General features: G+C 48.5%; 1 long non-coding RNA gene across 1 annotated transcript; it reads right to left on the bottom strand.

The window, feature by feature from the left end:
* Positions 1-406: 406 nt before the first annotated feature.
* LOC111090818 lies at positions 407-5,640 on the bottom strand. Its single transcript, XR_005372955.1, has 3 exons — positions 5,558-5,640; positions 1,596-1,743; positions 407-1,478 (listed from the first exon to the last, which is right to left on the bottom strand). It is a non-coding gene; the product is annotated as an uncharacterized LOC111090818 (long non-coding RNA).
* Positions 5,641-20,329: the final 14,689 nt, after the last annotated feature.

Below are 20,329 nucleotides of genomic sequence, written 5' to 3'. Positions count from 1 at the left end.
GTCAGCTCACTCACCTCCACACATTTTCCATCTGCTCATCCATTCACTCTTTTATCCAGTGTGTACTGGTACCCACTCTGTCACCGGGATGGGGTCAGGTGCAGACATGTTTGCCAGACACCGTCTCCCTACCCCAGGGATGGAGTCCCTGGACCTAGGTCGTGCTGTTCCACTCTGCCAGAAGCATCGGTCTGACCCCTCTCTCTGCCTATTGAAGCTCTAACCATCCCTCTAGACACAAACTGAAACCCCAGCTCTGTCTGCTAACCTGCCCATCACTCCATTTACTCGGGAGCAGCCTCTCCCTCTTTTCAAATCCTGAATTAATCATTTTCTTATAAATTACTTGGCAATCAGTTAGATCCTGCCTGACGGCCTCTCTCCTCTTGTGCTTTGAAGGGCTATTTAAATCTCATTATTAAAACATTTATACTTTTTTTTCTCACGTCCTTAAATAGATGCATAAAGCAGCACATGGCTTAATGCAGACTTAATTAAAGTCAAGTGAAGTGGTCTTATTTATTTCACAAGGCTTGCTTATTATATTCAGCCAACTTTTGACCTAGAAAAATGGCACTTCCCATCGTCCAACCTAATAGTTCTATGGGAAGGAACTTGTTGGCTCTGGAGGCCTTTCCCTCCTTCGGGTTCCAGGGAAGAACATGCACGATGGGTCCTGGAAAGGAGCTTGCACACTGTGTCTTCTGCTCTCGTCCTAAACCTCAAAGGCCCCAGCACCCCGAAACTCTACACCACCAGAGGAGTGTTGACAGGTATCAGGAAAGAGAACTGTTTCTGGAACATCAGCTCCTTCCAAACTTCCTACCAAGTCTTTCCCTCTCATCCCAAACGAGGAATGTCTCCAAAGATCCAGCAGAAAGACAAAAGAAAACCAAAAAGGGGGAAAAGTGATATTTGCAGAGCATCCGCTGTGTGCCGGGCCCTGGGGCCGAGCACTGCTTGCACACCTGCCCACTCAAGCCTCCCAGACAGTCTTCAGAGGTGGGTGCTCATTTTCCAGAGAAGGAAGCAGGCTTGCAGACATGAAGTGGCATGCCCAAGGTCATTCAGCAGCAAGTACCAGGGTCCCTTTGTCTGGGACATCCAAGCCTCTCGCTGACTCCTGACAACCGCCTTGCCCAGTGGGTATAGTCTCCATCCCACAGACATGGAAGCAGGCCCCCCCAAAGACGGTGAACCTCACCTCTCCCATCACGCAGAGAATCACAGGCAGGGGAGCCTCCATGGGGCACTGAGTCATCCTGCTCAGTCCAGCCAGCTTGGCACAGTCAAGCTGGCGACGGGATGCTCGTGAGCTTTACCACTATCATCTTAAAGATGATTATTCAGTTATTGCAGCTAATTAAGTCTTGAACGCTGGCCAGCGCAGCTTCCAGCTCAGAGAGGAAGTGCAGGAGCTCGAGCTCGGCTTCCCCTCCGGTTTCTCTCTCTCTTGCTGGAGCAGTGGAGCTCAGGGCCTGAAAGGGTGAGGAGTAAGGGGAGCTCAAGGGAGGGTGCTCAGCCTCCCCTCCCACCACCCATTAGGGAAACCGGGGGTCCGGTGTCCGCCACAGAAAAAAAAAAAATTCTCTGACCTTTTCTCGGGAGTGGGCAGCCTGTTCTCTGCAGGCCCAGCAGGGAAGAGCCTGGAACTGGCCGGAAGCCTGGGTTTCAGGCCAGGAGCAGGGCGTTGCAACCTGGCTTGGTAGCTGCGGGGGTCTGGACAATCCCCTCTTCGCTCACCTGCAAGCCGTGAAACAGAGCCTGTGCTACAATCTGGAGGCTCCATGGCCCAGGGCCCTGCCCGCCTAACACGGGAGCCAGGGCCACAGGGAGCTATCGAGATTTTAATTGTAATTACTTATAAATTAACTTGATTACACATTCAGTTCCTCTGTCACCCTGGCCACATGCAAGGAGGTCTCTAGGGCTACTTACATGGGATAGGCAGCTACAGAACATCTCCGTCCCCATGGAAAGTTCTACTGGACAGCACTGCCCCGTGATTAGGAGTGTGAGCACCCATGTTCGACTCACAGAGGCGAATCCCAGCACCACAGCTACTGGCAGTCTTGGGCAAATTACTCCATCTCCTTATCCTCAGTTTTCCCATCTATAAAATGGGGAAGCATGGGGCCAAGCTCCCGGAGTTGTTATACAGACCAAATGAGAAGTACATGTGAGACAAGGAGAATGTCAAATAATGGTAAGGGAACATTTCTCTCCTGTTAGGAATGAGATTCTGGGCAGCCCCAGTGGCGCAGCGGTTTAGTGCCGCCTGCAGCCTAGAGCGTGATCCTGGAGACCCTGGATCGAGTCCCACATCCACGCCCTGCATGGAGCCTGCTTCTCCCTCTGCCTGTGTCTCTGCCTCTCTCTCTCTCTCTCTCTCTCTGTATGTGTCTCAATAAATAAATTAATTAATTAATTAACTAACTGCATATCCTTTAAAAAAAAAAAAAAAGAATGAGATTCCACGAGGGGAGCAACCCTAATGCCCTCACTCTGTGCCAGACACTGTTCTACACATTTACTGAATCTCCACAACAACCCATTATTCCCGTCTCCGTGATGAGAAAGGTGAAGCACAGAGAGGGTCGGTAACTTTTCCAAAGTCACGCAGCCAGGGGGCGGTGGGGTCAGGAGAACCCAGAACGTCTGACCCCAGCCTAGTGGGAGAGATGTCCCCCTTCACTCGCCCACATCCCAACTCAGGTGAAGGAAGCGGGAAGAGGACAAAGCCCCTTTGTTCCCAAGGCCTGTCTCTCTCTCCCGCTCTGTCACCTGCTTCCAGGGGGAGAAGGCTGCAGGCCGCCCTCTCAGGGGGCTCAGGGAGCAGGGAGTGTGGGGGGCCACGGGAGGGGGCGCAGAGAGGGGCCTGCCGCACGGTGGGGGGCCGTGACCAGGGCGTTGGTGCCTCTGCACGCCTCCCACGCGGCTCCTGCCCGGTCTGCTCAGGCTGCCGGGGCAGATTCCACGGACTGGGGGATTCAAATGACAGAAATTTATTTTTTCTGCTTTGAAGGCCAGAAGCCGGAGGAAGTCGGGGTGTCAGCGGGCTCGGCTCTTTCTGAGACCTCTATTCTTGGCTAGGGGCGGGGGTGGCTGACCTCCTGGGTCTTCCCTCCACAGGTGTCTGTGTCCAAATATCTCCTGCGTGTGAGGACGGGCATACTGGGTTCGAGCCCACCCTCAGTGACCCCATTGTAACGTACTTACCTCTCCCAAGACCCCATCTCCTCACGTTCTGAGGCCTGGGGCGTTAGGGCTCCAACATATGGATTTGGGAGCGAGGGGGGACATGATTCAGCCCGTGTGACACACCCTGTCTCGCTCAGGAGCCTGACAGCCGTTGGCGTTACGGATCACGGGGCCTCCCTTCACAGTTAAACAGTCCACTAATCTGTCGTGTCTGTTTGGCTGTCTTGCCCCTTCCCACCACGGAACCTTCACAGATGCTGTTTCCTTTTGCCGAGGATGCCTCCCCGTCCCCACTTGTCCTGCTCAGTCCTTGCTCCTCCTTCCTCTTCAGAGAAACCTCCCCTACATCCCAAAGCCAAGTCCTGTTCCTTGGTTATTTGCTCTGACAGCACCACCATCCTGTCTGGTACCCGTGGGATATTCAGAGAAGTTGGGGGACCCCCGCTCCCACCAGACTGTCAGTGCCTTGAGGCCAGGTACCAAGTCCTTTACACCCTCAGTGCCTAGCAGAGTATACGGCACAGAGCAGATGCCCCATAAATACCTGTTGAAAACGATGAATATCACCTCCTCTCAACAGCCTCACTTAACATGCCTCTCCCGCTGAGATCCAGGCTCCCTTTCTTCTCTTTGTTCCCATGACAGGTTTTATTTTATCTCAGCACATTTTACGCTGAGCCGTTCTAGTTATATCTGTCATCGTCTCTCGACTCTGAGCCTTTGGAGCTAAGGCTCAAGTCCTATTCATGTTTCTACCCCAGGAGCCCAGCCCACAAGCTGGTACAGAGTGAGCAACCCATTGTGAACCCAGAACAAGAGTGGAGAGTGGACATGCATCCTGGTGGTGAGATTTCCCCCCCTCCCCTGCCCCCAATAGGATTCAGATAGCCAAAAATGCTTTTCTGGAGAACCAAGGGTAACAATCAGGGCTCTCACATAACTAAAACATTGAGGTGGCCTTCAGGCCCGGTTGGGTCCAGGGGCTTGCACACAGTAGCATTGGGATGCAGTCTCTGTTCTATCCATACTGTGCTTTGCTATATTAGCCATAGGCAGATTTTTCTCCCTGGACCTATGAGCTTCCAGAAGGTCAGAGCCCATAGCCTCCTCCCTGTGAGTCCTGTGAAAAGAGAGATTCTATCCCCCAAGGGTTCAAATGAAAGTTCACAAGCTGTGAAGCTGTCACAGTAGCCTGGAAGTATTGATACTGTGAATGGTCAGGCCCTGGAGCTGGACACAGAGTCAGCCCTGCTGAACCTATAGATTTAGGGCTGGCTCAGAAAACCAAGAGACAGGAAAATGGATTCTGGGTAGACAAGACACCCCACTTTCACCCTGACAGGACTTCACCACCCCATTCACCGGTGCTCCCAGGAGGCTGTCAGACATGTGGCTGCAGACACAGGGCGGTACTTCCCACTCCCAGGCCTCTGAGATGTAACTTCAGTGAAGTGCCGCCTGGCTTCTCAGGCCTGGCGGACTGCAAGCCGGAGACCCCCAGACCACAATTCCCCGGGGACAAAGGTGGCACCACCCGTCCCCACCGAGCTCCTCACACAGGGCCCCTAGGAGAGGCACTTAGCCTCGATGTGTGCTTCCTGTTGCTTCCTACCAAGAAGTCACTGGCCTTGGCTCCCTTCCTGGCCTTGCTATTTTTCCTAGCTCCTCTGAAGGAGGCAGCAGGACAGGAAAGGGTGACGGGCACTGGGGGTTATTCTGTATGTTAGTAAATTGAACACCAAAAAAAAATAAATTTAAAAAAAAAAAAAAAAGAAAGAAAGGTTCTCCAATAAGTCCAGCAGTTCAGGCCCTATCGCCCTGTTGGTTAGAGACCCCCTCATGTTCAGAGAATGAATTTTTTTTTTTTTTTTTTTTTTTTAGTTTGTTGGACGGTGGATGAATTCATTCTCTAGGTACCCTCAAGACTCTCTAGGTCCTTGTCTCCTACATTTTACTATCTTAGGCTCCAGATTATGGGTAAGAATGGAAAGCTCTTCAGTTTGCCCTGAAATCTGCCTCCCAGTCCTCCATTAGCATAACAATGACAGATTTAGCACAGCTGATTTTAATCAGGCACTAACCCTAATTTAGGCACTGAGCAAGCACTCACCCAACCTTCACAGCAGCCCCCCTGGCCAGTCTGGGCGCTGTGATCACCTGCAATTTATAGTTAAGAAAACCAAGGCTTGGAAGTAATTTGCCCAAAGCACACAGCCAGTCCGTGGCAGAGCCAGAACTCAAGGGAGTGACCCTGACCCCTATGTTCTAGGCCTCTGTGAGCAAGGACCCTCGGGTCCATCCACACCAATGCTCTCCTTCTCCTGTAACATGGCACATCTTTACTCGTGCTGCTTACTCTGTGGGAATAGGGTCCTCCCTCCTCTCCTCTGTGTGGACCAATGGCAGGAAATGGAGGGGGCAGTGCTAGGCTACATCGCTTCACCCATTAACCCCCAAATCTCAGGGGCTTATTACAATTAAGATTCACTTCTGTTCATGTCACAAAGACCACTGTGAGTCAAGTAGCCTTCCTCTACCTTAGAGATGGCATCCAACAGGGGACAAGGGAACACTAGCTCTTAACGGCCTCTGCCTAGAAGAGACACATGTCATTTCTGCCTACATTTCATTGACCACCACCACCCCCAACCAAGAGTGTGTGAACATTTGATGAACACGCCCTGTCTTGGCCATAAATTTGTCACACAGCTTCTGTCAAGGGGCACGGAAATGGTAAAGATAGCCAGCCAGCACAGATGGGAGCAGGGGCGAAAGCAAAAGGTAGTGGAGAAGTGGGGATGGTAGGATTTAGGGACCAACCAAAGTACCTCCAATTCTGAACCCCAGTTCGGGGCGGGGCCATGTTTCTACCGTCTTGGGTATTGCTCAGAAGTCAGCCACCCCTTAAACTTGGCCAGGACTCCTATCTAGGTTTGGGGCTGCTAATGACAGGATTTGACCTGAATCAAGGAAACAATGTAATAAGAATAACAAACCCTGACTTTCCAAACTTTAGCATTTACAAATCCTACTCACAGCCAAAATCTCATTTGACCTTCACAATGACCTTGTGACGTGAGTCTGTTATGTCCATTGTCTGGTAAGGAAATGCAGAGAAGGATGAGGTAACCGACCCAGGTCACACAAAGTCTGTGCGTGCCAGGGTACTTCTCAGCGCCAGCTTTCTGGGTCCACACGCAGGGCTCTTCTCCAGCTCAGCGGCCTCCCGTGCAAATCTCTTTGCGAACTGACCATGCGAAAATGGACATTGGCAGGACTCGGACTCAAGAGCGTGGGTGCTCCAGCCACCAGAGAAATGCAGGTGCTGGAGGCAGAGAGCCTGTGTGTGGATCCCACCTCTACCACCTGCTAACTGGGTGAGAAATGGCAAGTTAATCCCTCTGGGCTCCCCGTCCTCACCTGGAAAACGAGGATGAACAGCACCTAACCCATAAGGCTGTGGTGGAAGTTTAATGAAATAAGGAATATTGAATGCTTAGCACAACGCCTTGCTCAACATTAGAGCTTCGTAGACACTGAATAAACACAACATCAGTATTCCATCCCTCCTCCCCCGGGGCACGATCACATGTCACTACATTCCACCCTGGGCTTCGGCCACAGAACAATCTGACCCCCTAACCCAGCTGCACATGCCACTTCCCACAAGAAGAGAACATTCTTTTTAAACACACACACACACACAAAAAATAAATAAATAAATAAATAAATAAATAAATAAATAAATAAATAAATAAATAAACAGGGCCTCAGTCAGTTAAGCATCTGACTCTTGATTTCAGCTCAGGGCATGATCTCAGGGAGGTGGGATCAAGCCCCGTGTGGGGCTCCATGCGCAGTAGGGAGTCTGCCGGAGATTCTCTCCCTCTCTCTCTGTCCCTTCCCCCCACCTCCCTCTCCTCTCTCTCTCTAAAATAAATAAATCTTAAAAAAAAAAAAAAAAAACACTTTAGGTGTGATTGACATACAAAATGACATACGCATTTAAACAATACAACTTGATGAGTTTGGAAATAAGTGTACACCGATGAGATCAACACTACAACCTACATAAGCCATAAACACATCCATCTCCTGCAGCAGCTTTCTCCCTCCTCATTTGGTGCGTGTGTGTGATGAGAACACTTAATACAAGATCTACCCTCTCGGCACGTGTTTAAGCATGCAACAGAGTATCACCAGCTATAGGTACTGCGCCACACAGTAGATCTCTAGGGTTTACTGACCTCATATAATCTAAACTTTGTACTCCTTGATGAACACTTCCCCCTTTCTCCCCACCCCACAGCCACCCCACCACACACCATTCTACTCTCTGCTTCTGTGAGTTTGACTCTTTTAGATTCCTCATGTGAGGGATACCGTGTAGTATTGTCCTTCAGTGTCTAACTTACTCACTTAGCAAACCATCCTCCAGGTTCATCCCTGTGGTGGCAGAGGAAAAATCTCCTTCTTTTTTAAGGCTGAATAATATCCATTGTACAGGGGGTCCCTGGGTGGCTCAGCGGTTTAGCACCTGCCTTCGGCCCAGGGCGTGATCCTGGAGTCCCAGGATCGATCGAGTCCCACGTCGGGCTCTCTGCATGGAGCCTGCTTCTCCCTCTGCCTGTGTCTCTGCCTCTCTGTGTGTGTCTCATGAATAAATAAAATCTTTTTTAAAAAAATCCATTGTACACATATATAATTTTTTTTTCAAGATTTATTTATTTACTTGAGAAAGACAGAGAGAGCACACACAAGGGGAAGGGCAGAGGGAGAGGGAGAGAATCTCAAGCAAACTCCATGCTGAGCACAGAGCCCAATGCAGGGCTTGATCTCACAACCCTGAGACCATGTCCTGAGCCAAAAGCAAGGGTCAAATGCTTAACAGACTAACCCACTCAGGCGCCCCATATACCACATTTTCTTTATCCGTTCGCCCATCGATGGACACTTCAGTTGCATCTCTATTTTGGCTCTTGTGAATAAGGCTGCAAATGAACATAGGGCTTCAGATAGCTCTTTGAGATCCTGATTTCAGTTCCTTTGGCTCCATACCCAGAAGTGGGATTGCTAAATCATATAATAGTTCTCTGTTTAACTTTTGAGGAACCTCCCTACCATTTTCTTTGTCTGGGGATCAGCACTGGCCATTGACGCCAAGCCCTGGGCCTTCATTTCAGTTTTACTGCTACCCAGGGGCCATTTCAAGGGTTTGTCTCCAAGCGTCCTTTTTAGGACATGCTAGGGTTTGTCTCCAAGCGTCCCTTTTAGGACAGTGGTTCTTGAAAAGAAAGTGAGGGTGCATGGAAGAGGAAAGTGCATCTGAGGATAGCTCAGGGAGCCACGAGACTGTAAGAGTTGCAAAAGTCCCACAGGTGATTCTTACATGTGCCTCGACCCCATACTGTTAGGGACCCACGGACTGAGGCAAAGATCCAGAAACAAGAAATGAGGGGAAAGGGGAACCAGGACAATCCTGTCTGTTTGCACCAGCACCAAGAATGCATGTGAGCTGTTGCTTCCAAGGAGTTTCTGTTCTGCCTTGTGGATGAGCCAATGTTTTGTTCCTGACACAATTCTCCAGCCAGTAAACCCAGGAACAGGAAAGCTAAAAAATGGCCTTTCCTAAAAATTAGTAAAGCAAACCCCAAGAAGGGACTTGTATCAAGAATACATAAAGAACTCTGGCAATTCAGAAAAGGTTTGAAATAGACATTTCTCCAAAGAAGATTACAAAAGACCAATGTGCAAATAAAAGGATGCTCAACATCATAAGCCATGAGGGAAATGCCTAGCAAAACCACAAACACATACCACTTTAAACCCACTAGGACGGCTAGAAGCAAGAAGACAGGTGTTGGCAAGGATGCAGAGAACCCAAAACCCTCACAACACTGGAAAATGGTGTAATTGCCCGGGAAACAATCTGGAAGTTTCCCAAAAGGCTAAATATCAAATTCACATATGACCCAGCAATTCTACTCCTTGACATAAACCCAGCAGAAATGGGGATGCCTGGGTGGCTCAGAGGTTGAGCGTCTGCCTTCAGCTCAGGGTGTGATCCCAGAGGTCCAGGATCGAGTCCCACATCGGGCTCCTTACAGGGAGCCTGCTTCTCCCTCTGCCTGTGTCTTTGCCTCTCTCTGTGTGTCTCTCATGAATAAATAAATAAAATATTTTTTAAACCAGCAGAAATGAACCCTATGTCACACAAAAGCATGCATACGTGTGTTCATGAGCATTACTGATAACAACCAAAAAATGAAGGTAGTCCAAGTGCCTCTCAAATACAATGTCGTAGAGCCGTACAGAGGATACTACTTGACAAGAACAAAGAATGGAGCGCTGACATATGCTGTAACACGGATGAACCTTGAAAATTAAGCTAAGTGAAAGAAGCCAGTTCCTTGGTTTCTCTGTCTCTTTTTTTCTTCATTTGCTCCTTTGTTTTGTTTCTTAAATTCTACATGCGAGTGAAATCATATGGTATTTGTCTTTCCCTGCCTGACGTATTTCACTTAGCACAATACTCTCTAGCTCCATCCACGTTGTTGCAAATGGCAAGATTTCCTTCTTTCATATGGCTGAACAATATTCGTGTGTGCGTGTGTGTGTGTGTGTGTGTGTGTATCACATCGATACTACATCTATGCCACCACCATCTATGGTGTCTTTATCCATTCATCTTTCCATGGACACTAGGGCTGTCTACATAGTTTGGCTATCATAAATAATGCTGCAATAAGCATAGGGGTGCATGTAACCCTTTGAATTCCTGTTTTGGTATCCTTTTGGTAAATACTCAGTAGTGTAATTACTGGATCATAGGGTAATTCTATTTTTAACTTTTTAAGGAACCTCTGTACCATTTTCCAGAGTGTCTGCACCAGTCTGCATTTCCACCAGCAGTGCAAGAGGGTTCCCTTTTCTCCACATCCTCATCCACACTTGTCTTTTTCCTACCAGCCATTCTGACTGGTGTGAGGTGCTATCTTGTTGTAGCTTTGATTTGCATTTCCCTGATGATGAGTGGTGTTGAGCATCTTTCCTTATGTCTGTTGGCCGTCCGGATGCCTTCTTTGGAGAAATGTCTGTTTCAGGTCTTCTGCCCATTTTGTAATTGTATTATTTGTTTTTTGGATGTTGAGTTGTATCGGTTCTTTATATATTTTGGATACTAACCTTTTCTTGGATATGTCAAGTATCTTCTTGCAAGTATCATCTCCCATTCAGTAGGTTGCCTTTTAGTTTTGTTGTTTCTTTCACTGTGCAGAAGCTCTTCATTTTGATGTCCTAATAGTTTATTTTTGCTTTGTTTCCCTTGCTTCAGGAGACATATCTAGAAAAATGTTGCTGTGGCTGATGTCAGAGAAATTACTGCCCATGCTCTCTTCCAGGGTTTTTATGGCTTCAGGTCTCACATTCAGGTCTTTAATCATTTTTGTATATGGTGTAGCAAGGTGGTCCAGTTTCATTCTTTTGCATGTAGCTGTCCAACTTTCCCAACACCATTTGTTGAAGACACTGAGAATGGCAGCATTTTTGCTACGAACATCTCTTGAATGTGCTGGGAGCTGGATTACACACTTTCCTTGTACATACCATAGACTGTCTACACTCGCAGTCATTCTACATGCTCCCCTCTTCAGGAGGCTCTGATAGGGAGCTGAAGATGTGTAGGAGGAATCCTACCCTTACAGAAGATGCCTTTTGCTTTTGGGGAATGGTAGAGGACAAAGAATTAGTGGACAACTGGCCTAAAACAGATCAGAGGAGGTCTGAAGAAAAGAGCAAGGATGAGGTCATGGCAGGGCTCAGGAAAGCAGATTCTCTTGCCAATTCCCAGCCAGTGAGAAGGCTTAACTCTGCCTTCCCAGGTCCAGCCACTTCTCGCTCCATGTTCTAGTTATTATTGGGGTAACAAATTATCCCAAAACTTAGCAAGCTTGCAACAGCCATTTTAATAGGCACCTGAATTCCATGGGTCAGGGATTTGGACAGAGCACGGTGTGGCTGGGTGACCAGAGGGATGATCTGTTTCTATTCCATGATCTCTGAGGCCTCAGTTGGGTAGATTTGGAGGCAGGGCATGATTTGACAGCTGGAGGCTGGAATTTTCTGGCCCCCATTCCCTCACATGTCAGATGCCTTCCCTGGCTAGACTCAAGATGGGCTAAATACAGCATGCCTACATGAGGCTCCCCGTGAAGCTTGGTTTCCTGGGAACATGGCAGCCTCAGGGTAGGAAGCAGTCTTCCGAGGTGGTCCAGTGCTTCACGCACCAGTGTTCTAGCACGTCAGGCAGAAGCTGCATCACCATTTATGCTTCAGCCTAGGAAGTCCGAAGTGTCCTCCCCACATGCTCTGTTGATCAAGACGGTCACAAGCCCAACCAGCTTAAAGGGCACAGTTGTCCTGACAAGAGAAATGTCAAGAAATTTGGATGTCATGTTTCAGGGAAGAGGCAAGCTCAGGAGCATTCATGGAACAGACTTTTTGAAGAGGATCTTCCCCGTTTCCAACAGAATCCAGTGGGAGAACTTCTCAGTGTAATAGAGAACAAAAGAAGCCAGACACAAAAGAGTGCATACCAGGACCTGAATAGACATTTCTCCAAAGACGGCCAACAGACACATGAAAAGATGCTCAACATCACTCATCATCAGAGAAATGCAAATCAAAACCACAATGAGATAGCACCTCCCACAATTCAGAATAGCTATTAGGAACAAAACAAGAAACAAGTGTTGGTGAGGATGTGGAGAAAGGGGAACCTCCTCTTGCACTGTTGGTGAGAATGCAAACTGGAGCAGCCACTCTGGAAAACAGCGTGGAGGTTCCTCAAAAAATCAAAATCAGAATTACCAGCATGCCTGGGTCAAACATCTGGCTCTTGGTTTGGCTCAGGTCATGATCTCAGAGATCGAGCCTGGAGTTGGGCCCCAGGCTTGGTGGGGGAGTCTACTTGATATTCTCTCTCTCTCTCTCTCTCTCTCTCTGCCCGCCCCCCTGCTTACACACACTCTCCCTAAAAAAATAAGTTAAATCTTCATTAAAAAAACAGAATTACCATATGATCCAGTAATTCCACTTTTGGGTCTTTACTTGAAGAAAACAAAAACAGTAATCTGAAAAGATATATGCATCCCTGTGTTTATAGCTGCTTTATTCACCATAGCCAAGATACGGAAGCTGCCAAGTGTCCATCCATACATGAAGAGATAAATAAGATGTGGTCTAAGAGCGCCTGATTGGCTCAGTCAGTAGAGCAGGTGAAGATTGAGCTCAGGGTCATGAGTTCAAGTGCCACGTTGGGCATAAAGCTTACTTTTTTTTTTAATAATAAATTTATTTTTTTATTGGTGTTCAATTTGCCAACATACAGAATAACACCCAGCGCTCATCCCGTCAAGTGCCCCCCTCAGTGCCCGTCACCCATTCACCCCCACCCCCCGCCCTCCTCCCCTTCCACCACCCCTAGTTCGTTTCCCAGAGTTAGGAGCCTTTATGTTCTGTCTCCCTTTCTGATATTTCCTACCCATTTCTTCTCCCTTCCCTTCTATTCCCTTTCCCTATTATTTATATTCCCCAAATGAGTGAGAACATATAATGTTTGTCCTTCTCCGATTGACTTACTTCACTCAGCATAATACCCTCCAGTTCCATCCACGTTGAAGCAAATGGTGGGTATTTGTCATTTCTAACGGCTGAGGAATATTCCATTGTATACATAAACCACATCTTCTTTATCCATTCATCCTTCGATGGACACCGAGGTTCCTTCCACACTTTGGCTATTGTGGACATTGCTGCTAGAAACATCGGGGTGCAGGTGTCCCGGCGTTTCATTGCATCTGTATCTTTGGGGTAAATCCCCAACAGTGCAATTGCTGGGTCGTAGGGCAGGTCTATTTTTAACTCTTTGAGGATAAAGCTTACTTTAAAAATAAATAGGGCAGCCCGGGTGGCTCAGTGGTTCAGCACTGCCTTCAGCCCAGGGCATGATCCTGGGGACCCAGGATCGAGTCCCACGTTGGTCTCCCTGCGTGGAGCCTGCTTCTCCCTCTGCCTGTGTCTCTGCCTCTCTCTCTCTCTTTCTGTGTCTCTCATGAATGAATAAATAAAATCTTTAAAAAAATAAATAAAAATAAAAAGGATATGATGTATATATGTATACTCCAGAATATGACCCAGTCACGAAAAAGAATGAAACCTTGCCATTTACAACAACATAGGTGGATCTAGAGGGTATTATGCTAAGTGAAATAAGTCAGACAGAGGAAAAATATCAAATGATTTTGCCTCTACATGGAGTCTGAAAAAAACGAACAAAACAACAACAAAATAGAAACAGAAAACAAATTGGTGGTTATCAGAGGGGAGGGAGAGAGTGAAATAGGTGAAAGGGGAAAGGGTTCAGAGGTACAAACTTCCAATTATAAAATGAATAAGTCGCAGGGATGAAAAATACAGCGTGAGAAATATAGTCAATAATATGATCGCTTTGTGTGGTGACAGATGGTGACTGCAGTCATCATGGCGAGCATTTCACAATGTACAGGACTGTGGAATCGCTGTGTTGTAAGCTGAAGCTGAAATGTCGAACCTCAATTCAACAGTTTTTTAAAAAGAGCGCATACTGTGTGATTCTATGTATGCAACGTTCAAGGACAAAATTAATGGATGGTCAGAATAGTGGTTGTCTGAGGATGGGGTGCAAGGGGGTATGAGGAAGGGAGCCTTCTGAGCTCTGCTATGTTCTGTATCTGGTTCTGAGTGGCAGTTACACAAATGTATTCCTGCCTGAAAAAAAAAAAAATCAAGCTCTACGACATGGAATTCATGTACCGGACACACCAGGTCAATAAAGGATTTTGAGAAGAATTACCCAGCAGGAGCACTCGCCCTGCATCCCTGCCCCAGCCAGCTTCATGTGTCCTAGGAAAGTACATTCCCAGGCTGTCCTGGCTAGCCGGTGGAGCCCGAGGCTCTCCCCAGGGGCCCGACAGGTCCCACCCCCTGCTCTGGTCCTTCTCCCCCTACTTCCTTCTCAGTTCCAAGATCCCAAAGTCAGGGCTGGAAGGGCCAGGCCCTTCGGGAGTTTATTTCCCTTTGTTTCATGGAGGCGGAAAGAAGGGTGGTGGGGCTTGGGGCTGGGGTGTGCACTCAGGGGAAGAGGCAGGGGAGGACCACAGACCTCCTAGCCTCCCAACCCTGGGAGGCCTCACCACTGAGGGGGAAAGCCCAGACAGCACAACTCTGGGCCCTCCCCTCTCCTCCCCTCCCCTCCCCTCCCCTCCCTGGGAAGCTGAGCTCTCTGTGACCCATCAGCCTCAGATTAGTGAGGTCTTTGAAAATCCCTGCCCACCCAGATGGGAGTTTCTGGAAAGCAGGAAGGTTTACTACTAGATATGATGCTGGGACCCACCCAGCTGGGCAGGGCTCCCACGGAGCAGGGCAGACGGCCACTGCCGGCCCCTCCTTGGGGCACAGCCTCCATGACCAGCCCTGAGGGCAGTAGGCCTGAGCGATCTCACCACTCCCAGAATTTCCAGTGCTTTGGAAACAGGAACATGGGGATGCTTTCGTTTTTGAGCTGGCCCCTCCGGAAGCTGGAGCAGGTGCTATCATCTTTAAGTGCTGAAATGCGAAGCTCAACCCCGAGATTCAAGGCCTTTCCTGACCTGACTCTGCCCCCCCCAGCCCGCCCCCCGCCAGGCCCATTTCTCCATGTCCCGCAGTCAACTCCCATCACCGGCTGAACTGTGTCCCCACCAAAGTTCATATGATGATGCTCTAACCCCTATGCCTCAAATACAAATACCTATATTCTGAGATAGGGTCTTTAAGGAAGTAATTAAGTTAAATGAGGTCCTAGGGGTGGGCCCTAATCCAATAAGACCGGTGTCTTTATAAAGAAGAATTTAGGACACAGACAGGCTCAGAGACAAGACCACGTGAAGACACAGGGAGATGGTGGAGCCATCCGCAGGCCAAGGACAGAGGCCTCAGGGGAAACAGACCTGCCAGTGCCTTGACCTTGGACTTCCAGCCCCAGAAGAGGGAAAAGTCATAGTTAAAGCCACTCTGTCTTGTTTTGTAATGGTGGGCGGAGCAGGCCAAGACAGGGCTCCTGGTGGAGAGTGTCAGGTGTTCACACCAGGCTCTGCCCAGGCTGACCCCCAACACCCCCCTCCCCCGCCCCCGGGGTGCAATTCTTTCCCTCCTCCTCCTGTACTCTGACAAACTCCACCTTCCATGCCCTGCTAACTGATCAGTCCATTTCCCTTCAAGAGGCCCCACATCAGCAAAGTGCTCCACACTGTCTAGCTCTGCCCAGGTGTCGTCACTATAATCTCCATGACACCGTATTTGGGGGTTATTGCCAGACTTTTACCCCAAGACAAGGGCTGTACCTGCTTTATCTCCACATGCCCAGCAAGAATAATAGATGGTCCAGTAACACGTCTGTGGGATTGAACTGAATCAAGGAGTTTGCTGAGGGGCCTTAGCACGGCTCTGGCAGGGTCTCTGGCCCTCAGACCCCATGGCTTCCCCTTCATGCCTCTGCCCTGCTCCCTGCACAAATTCTAAGAAAGGTTTTAAGGTCAGAAGAAATTAGCACTGCCTTAGAGACTGTTCATTCTAAAACAAAACCCAGGGTTTGGGGAGTGGGGGGAACAAACCTTAACCCCCAGATATGGGTTGTGAGTGATGAAGACACAGGCTGCTGGGGCTGCAAACTGCAGACTTTAAGTGAAGGAGGTCCTTTCCCACCTACCCAATACCCCAAAACTTGAGTCTATGTTTCCTTGTCATGCTGAGACCAGCCCTAACCTTATGTGAATCTGCAGGAGTGTGTGTCTGTCTGTCTGTCTGTGAGAGAGAGAAATGGAGGGTGTAGATATTATGTGCGGATCCTGGGGTGGAAAAGACCCCAAACTCACATGCCTGGTGAAGCAGGGATAGAGGCTTCTGGAATTCTGGAGAGAACAGCATCAGAAGCTCAGGCAGGCCTGGGGCTTGAAGTCTGTCCTGATTCAGGGAGTCAAACATTTTGATGAGAGAACCCAGCATAGCCACTGGCCTTGGGTGGGTGCCCTTTATCCATAGGGTGCTCCCCTTTTCCTGATGCCTGACCGGACCTAGTGCTGAGCCCGGAACACAGAAGGAATCCCATTTGGGGCCAGACTGGCAGGGGTTAACAAAGAAAGGCAGGTTGCTTCTCGAAAATAAAGGGCTGGGTCAATAGATCTACAGTTGCAGCCATTGATCGATGAGAGCAAAGGCTCCACGGGCAGGCGCTGCCAGCCGGTGTCTCTGAAACCTCTAGAACAGAGCAATTCAGGAAAGCCAGGCTGAGGCTTGAAAGGCCCTGTGAGATGTCTGTCCTGGGGCCAACATCCTCAGAGCACAGGGCCCCCTCTCCTCTCCCACAGGACCCCTGAGGATCAGGGTCACACTTGGAAGAGCTGGAAGGAACCCCAGGCATCCTCCACCTCAATTTTTTTTTTTTTAAGATTTTATCCATTTATTCATGAGAGACACAGAGAGAGAGAGAGAGGCAGAGACACAGGCAGAGGAAGAAGCAGGCTCCATGCAGGGAGCCCGACATGGGACTCCATCCTGGGTCTCCAGGATCACACCCTAGGCCGAAGGCAGGCGCCAAACCACTGAGCCACCCGGGCGTCCCCACCTCAGTTCTTAATCTGGGGTCCGTGGTTAACAATTCAGCCATCTGTGAACTTGGACTGAGGGGGGAAAATGCTCACACGCCTCTAACTGAAACTTAGCTTTTTTTTTTTTTTTTCCTATTGTGAACACAAACATCAACCCACAGCAGAATCTGGAGTACCTACGGCTTTGTCACTCACAATAATGACAGGTTTCTTCATAGCTCATTAGTCATTGCGGTATTCTCAAACATTGTTAATAATACCACCTCGAAATTGTAGTAGTGCTTGGACCTACCGCTAGATCTTATGTTACGAAATAAACACACCACAAATTGTTTTTTGATATTTTGATAGCTTTATTTCAGTATAATTAGTTTCCTTCGTGATCCTATGTATTATATTTTACTGGCCTGCCAAGAAGGGTCTATGTCCCAAAAAGGGCTGAGAACTCCTACTTTGGTTTGACACCACTATAGATCTGAATGTGAGGCCCAGAGCAGGCGGTGCTTTTCCTGGATGGATGGATGGATGGATGGATGGATGGATGGATGGATGGACGGACAAATGAAAAAAATATCATAGTAATAACAATAATCACTCACTGACTGCCTACCCTTAGTCAAACATGTTTTTAAGAAATCTAAGTCTTGGGGCGCCTGGGTGGCTCAGTTGGTTGGGAATCTGATTCTTAATTTCAGATCAGGTCATGATCTCAGGGGTCATGAGATCAAGCCACATATCAGGCTCTGCACCAGGCATGGACTTGCTTAAAATTTTCTCTCTCCCTCTGCTGCTGCCCCTCCCCACTGCTCATGCACTCGCTCACACACACACATTCTCTCTCTCAAAAATGAATAAGAAAAACTTTAAAAAAATTTTACAAAAATATTTACGCCTCACGACAGCCCCATTTGGGAGATGTTATCGTCCCCACTGCACAGATAAGAAAACTGAGGCATGAAGATGGGAAGTGACTCACCCAAGGCCACACAGCTGGTAAATGGGAGAGCCACGATTGAAACCCGTGAGCCCAAAAATAAATAAATAAATAAATAAATAAATAAATAAATAAATAAATAAATAAATAAATAAAAAAAAAGAAACCCGTGAGCCCACATTCTGAACCTCCCTGCCCTGTGACTGACCCTAAGCAGCCCAGGTAAGCACAGTTTCGTCCAGGGCTCTGGAGTCACAGACCACGGTCTACATCCCAGCTCTGCCACTTGCAAAGCTGCATGACTCTGGGCAACTTACTTCATTTCCGCAAATCAAAGCTTTCTCATCCATAACACGAAGGCAGTAGCATCATCTCCATCGCTGGGTCATTTGTGCATTTAATAAGGGATGGAACGCACTTAGCACAGGGACTGGCACACAGTAAGTACTCAACATTTTGGTTTTCATGGACTGAGGCACAGATGCATTTAAAATGGTAACTGGTGCCCAAAGAGCTCCAGAAATGATGAAAATGAAAGTGTCAAGGCTAGAACCCACACCCCAGCTCCTGGCAAGATCCTTAGGGGTCAGGAGTTAACAGGTGCCCATTAGAACTTTGCTGTGTTCTGGGGATGAGGGCAAAGGTTGAGTCTGGAAGCACATCTGTGAAAATGCCAGAACTGAGGTCTTCCTTCCAAAGAGTATCACATGGCAAGGGGACAGAATAACTTTCCAGAGAGGAATCCTAATAGACGTTGCCTCGGCCAGTGGGGCACACTTAAAATGAACAAATGATAGAGGCGCCTGGGTGGCTCGGTCGGTTGGGTATACGACTCTTGATTTCTGCTTGGGTTGTGGGATTGGGCCCCACATCAGGCTCCACACTCAATGGGGAGTCTGCTTCTCTCTCTCTCTCTCTCTGCCCCTCCCCCTGCTCTCTCTCTCTCTCTCAATATAAATGAATAAATTTTTACAAAGAAATGAAAACAATCTTTTTAATAAAATAAAAAGAAATGAACATCTGATAGGTCATACTGAGAGCCTGTACCTTCAAGAGAATGAGAATGGCACTTTACTTCTACCTCCCGAAAACCTATATTCCCTCTCTAATCAGGAAACATCAGACATTCTCAAATTGAAGGACATGCTACAAAACACCAGACCAGGACTCCTCTATACCATCCAGGTCACCAAAATCAAGCAGAAACTGTCCCAGTCTAAGGAAGTGTAACGAGACGTGACAACTAAATGTAATGGGGTGTCCTGGGTGGGATCCTGGAACAGAAAAAGCGATGCTAGGCAAAAACTAAGAAATGTGAGTAAATTGTGAACTTTAATAAATTAACAATCCCATCGCTATTTCTTCATCGGTTGGAACAAACATACCATCCGCACGCACATCAACTATTACAATTAGGGCAAACTGGGCGTGGGTTTAGTGGAATTCTCTGTACTATTTTTGCAGCGTGTCCATAAATCCAAATCTATCCTAAAATAAAAAGTATTCTTTTGATAAATGTTAGCAGTCTAGGTATATCTGGGTGGCGATGTCACAGGCTAATTTTCTGAATCTTACTTCTCCGTGTTTTCTAGGTAGTCAACCATGAATGTTCTGCTTTTGCCATCAGAAGAAAATTCAATAAACTTTGTTTCTTAAAAAAAAATGAATGAATGGGTGTTTGGCCCTTTGGAGACAAAGCCTATGTAAATAAAAGTATAATTGGAGCTGTTTCTCGGGCAGGGATTAAAACCCACTTTATCACTGGGCTCAGGAGGCTCTAGCCCCGAGGGCCTGGCTCTCCCCCAGGGCAGGGGGTGTGCCTCTGAAACCGGCCAGCGCTTTTCCTGCCTGGATCAATCAGCACTTGCGGGGAGGAAAAGGGAGCCAGGGCAGCGGCAGCAGAGGCCAAAGGGCTTGTCCCAGGTGAGCCTCCGCTTCTGGCTCAGTGAAACTCTAGAGGCAAATCGGCCCTAAGGACATCCCGTCCACCAGCTTCAGTCTCTCTGGGCCGTCGGACGAGGAATTACTGCTCCATCCAAGGGGACATCCAGGGTTCTGTCTCAAACCCCCTCGGGACAGCAATGACCACGGCCCGTGGCTGGACCACATTTGGGGACAGGACACTGGAAGGAGGAAGAGCTAAGTGGGCAGCAACCCTTCAGAAGACTCTGCCCAACACCCAGCATCACCAGTCAGATCCCAAGGGCACCATCGGCGAAGGCCAGCTGGTTCTCAGGCTCAGCCCGACCCCGAACACCAACTCCAGCTCCTGGAGGGGAGGCCACGCGAGACAACCCCCTGGGCTCCACTCCTGTCCAGTTCCCAAAGGCTTCCCCCGTCATCAGGAATCCGATCTGTATGCGGCCGGGCTCTTGGTGAGGGCCTCAGAAGCAAGGGAGAGGGGAGAGGCAGTGTTGAGACATTTCTAACTTTGATGAAATCAGGACAAGGTTCTCGGGAAGGGACAGCTCCGCTGCCTAACACGCAGGGAAAGGACTGGAAAGGGGGGGAT

The sequence above is a fragment of the Canis lupus genome, chromosome 18 (assembly GCF_011100685.1).
Source record: "Canis lupus familiaris isolate Mischka breed German Shepherd chromosome 18, alternate assembly UU_Cfam_GSD_1.0, whole genome shotgun sequence".
Classification (NCBI taxonomy): Eukaryota; Metazoa; Chordata; class Mammalia; order Carnivora; family Canidae; genus Canis; species Canis lupus.
This window is presented reverse-complemented; position numbering and strand designations above follow the sequence as displayed.